The sequence below is a fragment of the Macaca thibetana genome, chromosome 15, assembly GCF_024542745.1.
Source record: "Macaca thibetana thibetana isolate TM-01 chromosome 15, ASM2454274v1, whole genome shotgun sequence".
In the NCBI taxonomy this organism is placed as follows: domain Eukaryota; kingdom Metazoa; phylum Chordata; class Mammalia; order Primates; family Cercopithecidae; genus Macaca; species Macaca thibetana.
In genome coordinates this window covers 40,618,655-40,631,311 of record NC_065592.1, presented here as the reverse complement: position 1 = coordinate 40,631,311, position 12,657 = coordinate 40,618,655, and the positions used below count along the sequence as shown (strand labels likewise).

The window sequence follows — 12,657 nt, the reverse complement described above, 5'->3', positions numbered from 1 at the left end:
ATTGTGACTATTATTGATTAAAATGGTAATGATAAATAAGGAGAAATGTTAAGTACAACAGGGAATTGGTAATATTTCTTCAAAGTAATCATTTTGCTGTGACTACCCAATTATTAGTACATTTAATGTGTTATTCAGTGCAATTAATTACCCACTTTGCTTCTGGGAAGGCACTAGGAAAAAATTGCTTTCTGCCTGGAGTGGAAAAGCCACTGCTTCTGGAGTGATGTGTGATGAAGACCACGCTCTTTGCGGATGTGGCTCCTAGCAGTTCTGATAGAAGCTGCACATGCCCTTGGGGAAGAAGGGACACAACAGATATAGCAGGTTCTCAGTCTCACAGTCACTTGCTTTTGTAACCATGGGAGGTGCTGGTAAGCGGGCTGGAGGATGGAGTCAGGAAACCTGGCTTGAGTCTTGGCTGGGTCAACTAGTTGTGTGACCTGAGTTTAGCTGCTGCACCTCCCAATGGTTCATTTTCCTCCTCTGTAGAATGGGAATAATACAATCTGCCTGTGGAGATCTCTATGTAAAGGGGACCTGTCAGCGGGGCAGACGTGCTGGGCTGTAGTGATTACATGTCAAGAGCCTTAGGTCTTCCCCCAGGCTCACTCTGACTTGGAGATTTGCTTCTGGGTCCTGTAAACCACTGCTGGGAGTCACCTCTGGCAGTGTGCCATAGGTCTGTGACATCTAAATGCAAGGTGAACGTGGAAGGTTGCATACCTATCCTCTACCCCCACTGTCAGAGACATTTGAACCAGAGCAACTCCATCTTGAACAGGGGCTGGGTAAAATAAGGCTGAGACCTACTGGGCTGCATTCCCAGGAGGTTAGGCATTCTTAGTCACAAGATGAGATAGAAGGTCAGCAGAAGATACAGGTCACAAGACTTTGCTGATAAAATAGGTTGAAGTAAAGAAGCTGGCCAAAACCCACCAAAACCAAGATGGCGATGAAAGTGACCTTTGGTCATCCTCACTCCTCATTATACACTAATTACAATGTATTAGCATGCTAAAAGACACTCCCACCAGTGCCATGACAGTTTACAAATGCCATGGCAATGTCAGGAAGTTACCCTGTACGGTCTAAAAGGGGAAGAACCCTCAGATCCGGGAATCGCCCACACCTTTCCTGGAAAACTCATGAATAATCCACCCTTTATTTAGCATATAATCAAGAAATAACGATAAGTATAATCAGTCGAACACCCCACACCCCTGCTCTGCCTATGGAGTAGCCATTCTTTTATTCCTTTACTTTTTTTAAACTTGCTTTCACTTTACTTTTTAAACTTGCCCCAAATTTTTTCTTGTGCGAGGTCCAAGAACCCTCTGTTGGGGTCTGGATCAGGACCCCTCTCCAGTAACACCACTCCATCCTACATCCCCGATCCAGGTGATAGTCTCCACTAGCCTTCTCTTCTCTCTTTGCTGGGAAGATGTTAAATGGGACAAATGATGAGCTAATAATTGCTGGACACTTTTACAAAGCTCTTGTCTATTTGTTTTCTTATTGTCTGTACAACCATTCTACTAGGTCAAGGAGGTTTTATTAACCTCATTTATAAACAAGGACACTAGGGTTTAGACAATAGGGTCTAGAGAGGAAAAGTGACTCTCCCAAGGTCACAGATCTAAGAAGTGGTCACTTGTGTACTTGAACCCTCTGACCCCAGGAACCAGGCTCCCTGCCCCTTTAGCTTTCTTATATTATTGCCACATTTCCTTATCCTCAGAGTCCTCCAGCTCCCAACTCTCCCCTATGCCAAGGTTCACTGTATTGTTTCATAAAGCTAATTGCTAGTTTTTACATAAAGGCTTTATTTTCTAGCTCTAAATTGCCCAAATTAGATTTTATTAAGCTCACACGTATGATTTTCCTTGTTTTTATTAAAATTAAGTTCACTCACTTGCCATTTGCAAGGGAGTTTGAAATTAGATTGCTTGGTATCCACGGAAACACAGAGAGAATCTTCTATGTGATCAGACTTTTACCCACAGAATAGAAAAAAAAAAGGCAGCTGGTAATTAGGTGCGTAATTCATAGGCAAGCTCCTGAGCTCGGAGGCCAGGATCCTCTGCTTTGTGACTGAGCCATTACGACAGCTCTTCAGGCGCTTCCCTGTGCTGGGGAGGAGCAGGAAGGATGGGGGTGTGGGAGGAGCTGGTGTCAGTCCTAGCTCCGTCCCTCCCTCATTCTGTAATTTTGGGAAAGGCATGTCTCTTATTCTGGGCCTCTGTTTTCCCATCTGTAAAATGTGGAATTAAGGAAGTTAGGCATCGCAAAAAGATTTTATCCCACATTTTACTTCTGATTCCTGGTAGCGAATGGCTGTAACACTGTGATGGGAAGGCTTTTCAGGTCATACCTGAACTCAGCAGAAAATTGCATCTTGATTGACTCACTCATTCAGCAACTACTAATTGAGCAACTGCTGAGTACCAGGGACTCTTCCAGGCACTGGGGAATAGGTGAACAACTTAGAAGAGGCTCAGTTCTCAGGATACAACCACCATAAAAACAGACAGCTAAATAAATTAAATTTAAAAATGATCATAACAGAAGACAACTCAGGGAAGGTGATGCTACCTTAGATTTGTGGGGATCAGCAGGAGGTGATATTTGAGCTGAGACTTGAGAGGACAAGAACAACTCAGTCATGAGGAAATCTGGCTGCAGCCAATGTGTGCATCACAAGGTGGGATGGAACTTGGCATGCACAAGGAACAGAGACAAAGCCAGCGTGGCAGTTGAGGGTGAGATGATCTCAGATGGACTCAGTGTGGGAGACCGCGGCGAGATGGTGATTGATTTGTTATGTCTGCCATTGGCAAGGAAGCGGGGAGCCTCACTGGTGTGTGCTCCCTGTTTGTAATCCCTGGACCAAATGATCTCAGTGGTGACATTCCAGGATCGGCAAGGGCCCCTTTCTAGTATAGGGGTGTGGCTTCCAGAAGAAAGCTGTGGTTGTGTTACTTCCAATAGGGTGGGTAGGGAGGAAAGAGTCCCTTGGGAAAGGGGTTGTCATTTGAACTGGGCTTTGAAGGATGCTCATTTCCATACAAAAGGGTGACATGTCCTTCTCCCTGGTACCTATTTTACCCTGAAGAATCTGGATGCTTCTTCAGCAATTTAGGCAAGGTGTAGCCTGGCATGGGTAAGGAAGACTATGTTGGCTGTTAGCCAGGTAACATAGACGGGACACTTCAGTTTTTCTGAGCCATAGTTCCTTCATCTTTAAAATGAGACAGCAATAAAATTTACCCCTCAGAGTTTTGTGAGAATTAAGTAATAAATTGGCACAAAAACCTTTATGAAATATGATACCAGCATTTTAATATTTATAATTTATATATGAAACAGCTTTAATACAAGATTGACAATATTAAATACTATTAGTAAGATTTAAAACTTTTTGTTATTATTAGGATGACTCTTGATGCTCATCCCTCAGAAGAACTTCATGATTTTTCTTGAGTGTAAATCGTCACAGCTTTTATGGAAAACAATGAACAGTGTGCATCAATGGCCTAAAAAATATTTGTTTCTTTATGCCCAGGAATTCTACTTCTTAGAATTTAACAAAAATATATAAGTGGACTTCTGCTTCTGGCTATGGTTGAGCAGGCTGTAGCAGCCTAATGCTCCTGCTAAGAGCTAGAAACACTGAACAAAATACAAAAGAAAAGTTGTGTGTATTCACACAATGGAATAATATACAGCAATGAAAATGAATTATTGCTATAAGAAAAACATTACGGATGAATCTTACAGACAATGTTGAGCAAAGGAACCAGATGCAAAATCTAGGCCAGGCACGGTGGCTCACACCTGTAAACCCAGCATTTTGGAAGGCCAAGGTGGGAGGATTGCTTGAGACCCGGAGTTCAAGACCAGCCTGGGTAACATAGTGAGACCCCATCTCATAAAAAAAGCCCCATCTCCACTCCTTCTGGAATCTCCACCTGGCTCAGCCCACCTGCCTCGACTCCTGCCTCCACCATGTCCATCAGAGTGACCCAGAAATCCTACAAGGTGTCCACCTCTGGCCCCCCGGCCTTCAGCAGCCACTCTTACATGAGTGGGCCTGGTGTCTACCTCAGCTCCTTGAGTTTCTCCTGAGTGGGCAGCAGCAACCTTCGGGGTGGCCTGGGTGGAGGCTATGGTGGGGCCAGTGGCATGAAAGGCATCACTGCTGTCATAGTCAACCAGAGCCTGCTGAGCCTTCTTAACCTGGAGGTGGACCCCAACATTCAGGCCGTGTGCACTGAGGAGAAGGAGCAGATCAAGACCCTCAACAACAAGTTTGCCTCCTTCATCTAGAGGGTAAGGTTCCTGGAGCAGCAGAACAAGATGCTGGAGGCCAAGTGGAGCCTCCTGCAGCAGCAGAAGACGACTCAGAGCAACATGGACAACAAGTTCGAGAGCTACATCAACAACCTTAGGCAGCAGCTAGAGACTCTGGGCCAGGAGGAGTTGAAGCTGGAGGCGGAGCTTGGCAACATGCAGGGGCTGGTGGAGGACTTCAAGAACAAGGAGGAGGATGGGATCAGTAAGCATACAGAGATGGAGAATGAATTTGTCCTCATCAAGAAGGAGGTTGATGAAGCTTACATGAACAAGGTACAGGTGAGTCTCTCCTGGAAGGGCTGACTGATGAGATCAACTTCCTCAGGCAGCTGTATGAAGAGGAGATCCGGGAGCTGCAGTCCCAGATCTCCAACGTGTCTGTGGTGCTGTCCATGGACAACAGCGGCTCTCTGGACGTGGACAGCATCATCGCTGAGGTCAAGGCGCAGTACGAGGAGACTGCCAACAGCAGCTGGGCTAAGACTGAGAGCATGTACCAGATCAAGTATGAGGAGCTGCAGACCCCGGCTGGGAAGCACGGGGATGACCTGCGGCGCAGGAAGACTGAGATCTCCGAGATGAACCGGAACATCAGCCAGCTCCAGGCTGAGATTGAGGGCCTCAAAAAGGCCAGAGGGCTTTCCTGGAGGCTGCCATCGCAGATGCCAAGCAGCGCCCTTAAGGATGCCAACGCCAAGTTGTCCGAGCTGGAGGCCGCCCTGCAGCAGGCTAAGCAGGATGTGGCGCTGCAGGTGCATGAGTACCAGGAACTAATGAATGTCAAGCTGGCCCTGGACATAGAGATCGCCACCTACAGGAAGCTGCTGGAGGGCGAGGAGAGACGGCTGGAGTCTGGGATACAGAACGTGAGTGTCCATATGAAGACCGCCAGTGGCTATGCTGGTGGGCTGAGCACGGCCTATGGCGGCCTCACAAGCTCCAGTCTCAGCTACGGCCTGGGCTCCAGCTTTGGCTCTGGCGCGGGTTCCAGCTGCTTCAGCCGCACCAGCTCCACCGGGGCCGTGGTTGTGAAGAAGATTGAGAACAGTGATGGGAAGCCCATCCCAGTCCTCTGACATCCTGCCCAAGTGAACAACTGCGGCAGCCCCTCCCAGCCTGCCTCTCCTGGCTGCCCCAGAACCCGGGAGGGAAGCCGCTGTCCAGGGGAGCACAGGGTACAGGAGACCCTTACCCCAGGCCAGTCATATTGGACTTAACATAACTGCTCTCTTAATTACAGAAAGACCTGGGAGAGGCTTTGTAATCACGAAGTGTAAGAGCCTGATTGCTTATGCCCCCATGCAAGCTGCCTTCCTCTTCCCTCAAGGATCCAAATAGGGATGAGGGGATGCTTTCCAAATTTTCTAGTATGAGTTTTTACGGCTGTTTTAATCAGAAAAAAATATTAAATAACGTTCTTTATCTCTATGAGTCATATAATGTTAGTGTGCTGTGCCTGCAAGTCACCTGGGGGCCTTTTCAAAATGCAGGCTCTGGTTCTGTATGGCTGGGGGCCTGGGGTTCTGCATTTCAAACATCCCAGGGGATGCTGCTGCTGCTGCTGCTGGTGCAGACGGTGCTTTGAAGAGGGTGGGTACAGGCTGTGACCCCCTCCCTGCTATTAACCTCCCTCCCCCCATGTTTCACACATCTTCACAGTTCACTGGACATTTCGTGCAATGATTATTAAGTAAGAGGAGTTTCAAGGAGGTTGAAATCTATACATGTTTGGGCTCAACACACAGCACTGTGGTGGTTACTTCTTTAGAGAAAAGGTTCCCAGATTTGACCTCCTTTACACCCCAAACAGATATAACCATTTGAACCCGCAGAAAGGGACTTAGAAATCAAGAGGCCTCAGTTATGCCAGTGACTCAGTTTTCCCTCCCCTTATGCAATTGATGGGATTTTGTGTACGTTGTTGGTAAAGATGATGATTTTCATGGTCCTACAAAAGGATTGTTATGGAGTTAGGGAGTGCTAAGTCACCAAGTCTTCACTGGAGGCTGGAGGGTCACTTACTGTGGTGTCATAACAGGGATTTCAACATCAAAGGGGAATGTGGCTAAAAGACCTAGAATATCCTCAGTATTATGAGTCAAAGATAGTTTTGCTTTCCAGTTCTATTACGAATCAAAAGATCAAATTATGTCTTCTTGGAGAGATAAATAGGAAAATACTGAAGCTACATGAGTGAACTATTTGTTTTATTATTTGAAATCACAGAATCAAGCAGTGCTAGGGTGGAAAAGACACTTAAAGGCCTCTAGTTCTGCCTGCTTGTAGGAGATGCTCTGTAGAGTTTTGGTGCCGTGGTCAGAGAAGCCTCCCAAACTCAAAGGAGTCCTCCTGAGAGATGATTGTGGTAATCTGGTCTCCAAACAAAATGTCATTGACAGGAATAAGTTGCCTCCCTGGAATAAGTTGCCTCCCTGGAATAAGTTGCCTCCCCTACCATTAGGTAGGTCTGACTGTTTGGAATTCTCTCAGGTAACTAGAAATCTGACTCCCTGTGATCTTCTCCCAATGTCCCAAGGTTTAAACCAGGTGTTTCCAAACGTCCCTGCTGACAAATATCACCTAGGATGCTTACTTCGAATCCAGCCCAACTCCAACTTACACAAACAGATGCTCATGTCCCTCCTGGATATTTTGATTCAATGGGGCTGAGATGGGGTTGGATTTTTGTTTTAATAGCCGTGCTTACTCGGTTCAGGCATATGGGCATATGGAATCAGTGAAGAAGGCATTTAGATACAAAGGCTCATTCCTTTGACTCCAGAGAAAAATCCATTATTGAAAGTGGCAGATACAGGCTGACTGACTTCTTTATTTCATATTTACCATATGAGCTGCTAGGTCGTATTTTTTTCAACTGAACATAAATGTGAGATACACACACACACACACACACACACACACACACGTTTTAAAATGCCCCTGTCCTTATGATTGTGAGAAAGATAAGTGAAGCTGTTTTAAGGTAGCTACAACTAAACAAAGGATAGAGGAAGAAAATATTAAACTGTAAAAAACCTCACAAATACAGTTGTGATTAACAGCAGCAAAATTGAAGTCAATGTCCAATACTGAGGTTGGTGGACTGACTTTCATTTTAAATGTTTGCCCAAACTAGGAAGAACTACAATGATACTCATATATCCTTCAATCCAATACTTTTCTTCCTAGAATTTTAAAGCAAATCATTCAATAGAAAATAAAGGCCTATTCACAAAGATCCTCATAGAGGCATTATTTATAGCTTTGCTAAAATTATGAAAATCAATATCCAATAATAGCCTGTTAAATAAACTGAGGTATAGATGTGGAATGAAATATGCAGCTACTAAAATTATTTTAAAAATCTCTGTCAATTGGAAAAAATGCTTATAACATTCAATGTAGTGTTGCGGAAAAAAAAATTAATCCATTTACAGTTTTTTTGGTATATGGCTGAGAGATGAGAACAAGGAAAAGGTACACTTTTGTTAAACAATTATTTGCCTAATTAAAATATATATTTAAAATAATACCATTAATACAATATTATATACACAAAGCCAATAGAAAATTTTATTTAGAGGAAGTAGAGGATTAGGCCTTTGATAAATATCCATTGAAATCAAGGCCTCCCTCTTTCACAGGACCCTAACTAAGGTCTTTGAGGTGTGGAGGGAAGGCTCTTAGGGTCAGCTGGTTCAACCTCCTAAGCGTTGTAAGGATGTTATTTTAGCAACCTTGACATTTGATACCCTTGGGCTTCTTTGACATCCATTACTGGTAAGCAAGCTGGGAAGTTTTCCTCAAAGCTCACCGCTACCTTTGGGAGAGATCCAGTGTGGCGGGTGGTGGGTAGAGGCAGATGGTCAAAAGCGCAACTAGGAAAGCCAGACTTCCCATCCCAAATTTTGTTTGTTCAGACCAGAATTCTTTTGTTCAGAGCAGATTGGCACCAACTTCTCAAAATTTGCATCGGAGAACAAAGATTCATGTTTGAGTAAAAACAGTGAGAATAGCACAGCTTGCTTCTTAAAGGCTCCTCCTGCCCCCACTCCCACCCACTCAAATTCTCTATTTCTGATCTTTCAGGGGCAGGGAAACCCAGGAGTCTGATTAGGAACAATTTCCTGGACTAGAGGCAAAAGCCTCTGAGTCAGGGCCTCCTGAAAAAAGGAATTGGCTCCAGGGGGAGACTTTGAGAGAACTGGTCTGGGGGCTGCTACAGGGGCATTAGGGGCATTTCTGGGGTAGGGTAAATGTTCCTGAGCATCAAATTTACCAGGTTAGAATCTGGATAAATGGAATATTACTAATTATTTTGGCATGAGCTGGATTTATGTATAAAGAACAGATGTTTCACAGTCAGAAAGCCCACACTCAATCTTGGCTCTGCCTATTATTAGCTATGGGATTTGGGTCAATCACATTCCTTTTCTGGACCTTAGTTTCCTTACTTATGAAATGGGATAACAATTTGTCTTGTACAACTCACAGGGATGTTGTAAAAATTTTTTAAATACTAGATTGGAAGTATTTGATAACTTCAAAAGATTGTGTATGCTAGTTATTTTAATAATACTGGAAATAGTGATATTGCAATTCTGAATTTTATTTTAGGGTCTTAAGTATTGATTCCTATAGGCTTGTAATTATTTAAGGAATGATGAATAGACTGCCATGTATTGAGGTTGTATTACAAGTTAAATTCTTTTTCCATCTAGGCTACAGGAGGGTTGAGTGGTGGGGGGTGGTCAGTGGAGGGGTGGTAAGCTAGGCAAAGTATGTAAGGAAGACGCCTTCAGAAAGCTGCCCAGACACCTCAGACCTTGTTTGTTTTATATCATTGACTTGTCTATAAAGAGGAAGTGTGAATGCCAATGTCCTAAAAGATAGGAGAGAATCTTGAAGTCTTTTGCAAGAATGGTGAATCAGAGATGCCTGGGATAGAATCAATATACCATAATTAACTGTTGCCTTCCTTACTGACAGTAAGCTAGAAGATTTTAATTTTTTTACTACTACACACAATACTGTGATGAAATTCTTGTATACATGTACAAGATGTTGTGTGGGGCACACAAACAAGTATTTCTTTTGGAAAAAGTCCTAGAAGTAGAAGGGTCATGTCAATTGATATGTGCATTTTAAAATTTGATGGGCGTTTTCAAGTGGCCTTCATTGGTTAGCTTCACGAGTTTACACACAAAATGGGCCTTGAGAACGTCTCTTTCTTCACATTTTCACCAACACTTGACATCTATCTTTTTACTTTTTACCAAATAACTATCTTTTCTCTCACTAATTGTGATATGCAGCTTTACATGCTTGTTGTGTATATATTTTCTGTGTGTTGCCTGTTTATTTCCTTTTCCATTTTTTTCTGAGGATTTGTCTTTTTCCTCTGTTAGAAACTTTTTTTTTTTTTTTTTTTTTTTTTTTTTTTTTGAGATGGAGTCTCTCTCTGTCCCCCAGGCTGGAGTGCAGTGACACGATCTCAGCTTACTGCAACCTCCACTGCCTGGGTTCCAGCGACTCTCCCACCTCAGCCTCCAGAGTAGCTGGGATTACAGGCACCTGCCACCGCACCTGGCTAATTTTTGTAGTTTTTTAGTAGGGACGGGGTTTCACCATCTTGGCCAGACTGGTCTTGAACTCCTGACTTCGTGGTCCACCCGCCTTGGCCTCCCAAAGTGCTGGGATTACAGGCGTGAGCCACTGCGCCCGGCCTAGAAACTCTTTATATGCTCCATATATTAATCATTTACCTGTTAAGTATGTTGCAAGTATTGTTTCCCAGACTTTTAAACCTGCCTTATGGTGTATTTTAACTCAAAGAATTTTACAATTTTTATGAGGTTAAATTTGGGAAACCAACCTTCTTTCCTTCATTCCTTCCTCTCTCTCTCTCTCTTTTTCTATCTTTCTTTCTCTTTCTCTCTTTTTCCCTCCCTCCCTCCTTCTCGCCCGCCCGCCCTCCTCTCCTTCCTTCCCTCCCTCCCTCCCTCCCTCCCTCCCTCCCTCCTTCCTTCCTTCCTTCCTTCCTTCCTTCCTTCCTTCCTTCCTCCCTCCCTCCCTCCCTCCCTCCTTCCTTCCTTCCTTCCTTCCTTCCTTCCTTCCTTCCTTCCTTCCTTCCTTCCTTCCTCCCTCCCTCCCTCCCTCCCTCCCTCCCCCTCTCTCTCTCTCTCTCTCTTTCTCTCTTTCTGTCTTTCTCTCTCTCTCTCTTTGTTTCTTCTTTGTCACCCAGGCTAGAGTGCAGTGGCACGATCTCAACTCACTGCAACCTCCACCTCCCAGGTGCAAGCAATTCTCCTGCCTCAGCCTCCCAATTAGCTGGGACTACAGACACGCACCACCATGCCCAGCTGATTTCTGTATTTTTAATGGAGTCAGGGTTTCCCCATGTTGGCCAAGCTCGTCTCGAACTCCTGACCTCAAGTGATCCTCCCACCTTGGCCTCCCAAAGTGCTGGGATTACAGGCATGAACCACTGCGCCTGGCTGGGAAACATTTATTTTACAGTTCCTGGATTTTGTCCCTTGCTTAGGAAGACCTTGCCACCCTAAGTTAAAAAAATATTTACCAGTTTTCTTCACTGATGTTTTCTTCTAATATTTTTATGTTTTTGCTCTTTAATTCATCTAAAAGTTGTTTCCTGGGGATGGATGGTGTGAATTAGGAATCTAATACAATTTCTTCCCAAATGAATAGCTATTCGGTTCACTTCCACTTGTGAATTTGTCTGTTGTTTCTCCATTAATTTCAACTACCATCTTTGTTGTATACTTAATTTTCATATATACATGAGTTGGTTTCTAGGTTTTTAATTCTGTTCCATTGATCAGTTTATCAATGTCTGTACCAATAATAGACCATTTTAATTACTATAGCATACAATGTGTTTTGACACCTTGTAGGATCTGGTAGGATAAGACCCGAATTAAAAATGCTATTGAATTTAGATCAAAATTGCTTTGCTGTATATATGTGGGAAAAATCAGTATATTTTCAATATTAAGTCTTGAAATTCCCAATCAGGAATATGGTTTATTACTTCATGTATTTAGGTTCACATCATTAAGTACATTTTTTAGTTATCTTTAAATAGGTCTTGTACGTTTTAAAAATTATATTTATTTTCTAGATTTTTTTTGTTGTAAATGGAATCCTTTAAAAATTATTATTAGATTAATTAGTACCGGCATATAGGAAGCCTATTGAATGAATTGTATTGATGTATTTACCCACAGTTTTTTGAATTTTTTTATTGTAATAGCTTTCAGTTGCTTCTCCTGAATTTTTTTTTTTTTTTTTGAGGCGGAATCTCACTCTGTTGCTCAGGCTGGAGTTCAGTGGCATGATCTCGGTTCACTGCAAGCTCTACCTCCTGGGTTCACGCCATTCTCCTGCCTCAGCCTCCCGAGTATCTGGGACTACAGGCGCCCGCCACCACGCCTAGCTAATTTTTTGTATTTTTAGTAGAGACGGGGTTTCACCGTGTTAGCTGGGATGGTCTCGATCTCCTGACCTCGTGATCCACCTGCCTCACCCTCCCAAAGTGCTGTGATTACAGTCATGAGCCGCCGTGCCCGGCTTGAATTTTTCTTAAGTGGGCAATCATCTGCACAGAGTAAAAGTTTTTTTTTTTTCTTTCCAATCTTTATATCTCTAATTTTCTTATCTTTTGATCCCCCAGAACACTAATGACTGGTACCTATGACAGCAATCAATTCTGTCCTGCACTTATCTTTCGTGGGAATGCTTCTAAGAATTCCCAATTAAGTATTTAACTGCTGAAGGTTTCTGATAACCATTTTTTATGTTGAGGAACTTGCATTCTATTTCTGACTTACTGATATTCTAAGAAATTAATTCTGAGTGTTGAACTTTATTGAATGCTTTTTGTATTTATTGAGGTAATTAATGTTCCTTAATCTCTGTGCTGAATTGCAGGATGAATTTCTCTAATGTTGAAATGTCTTTTGTCCCTGGGGTAAGCTCTCCTTGGAAAAAAATATATTCTTTAATATACTCTTGGATTTTATTTGCTAATATTTATAATTTAGGATGTTTGCCTCTGTGTTTGCAAGTGACAATTGGCCACCACTCCCTCATGATTCTTATTTTCCTTGTTCTCATCTCTAATGTCATTTCATTGTTAACTATAATCTATGGTCACCTTAGGCATCTTACTCTTCCCCAAACATGTCAAGCTTTGTCACACTTCAAAGCCAATACGTTTACTATATCCTTTGCCTGGAATTTCTTCCCTTGGTGTTTATGTGACTGGATGCTTATTAATAC

At 43.1% G+C, this 12,657-nt stretch overlaps 1 pseudogene; it reads left to right on the top strand.

The window, feature by feature from the left end:
- The first annotated feature begins 3,596 nt into the window (after positions 1 to 3,596).
- On the top strand, positions 3,597 to 5,448 carry LOC126938055 (keratin, type II cytoskeletal 8-like; annotated as a pseudogene).
- The last annotated feature ends 7,209 nt before the right edge of the window (positions 5,449 to 12,657 follow it).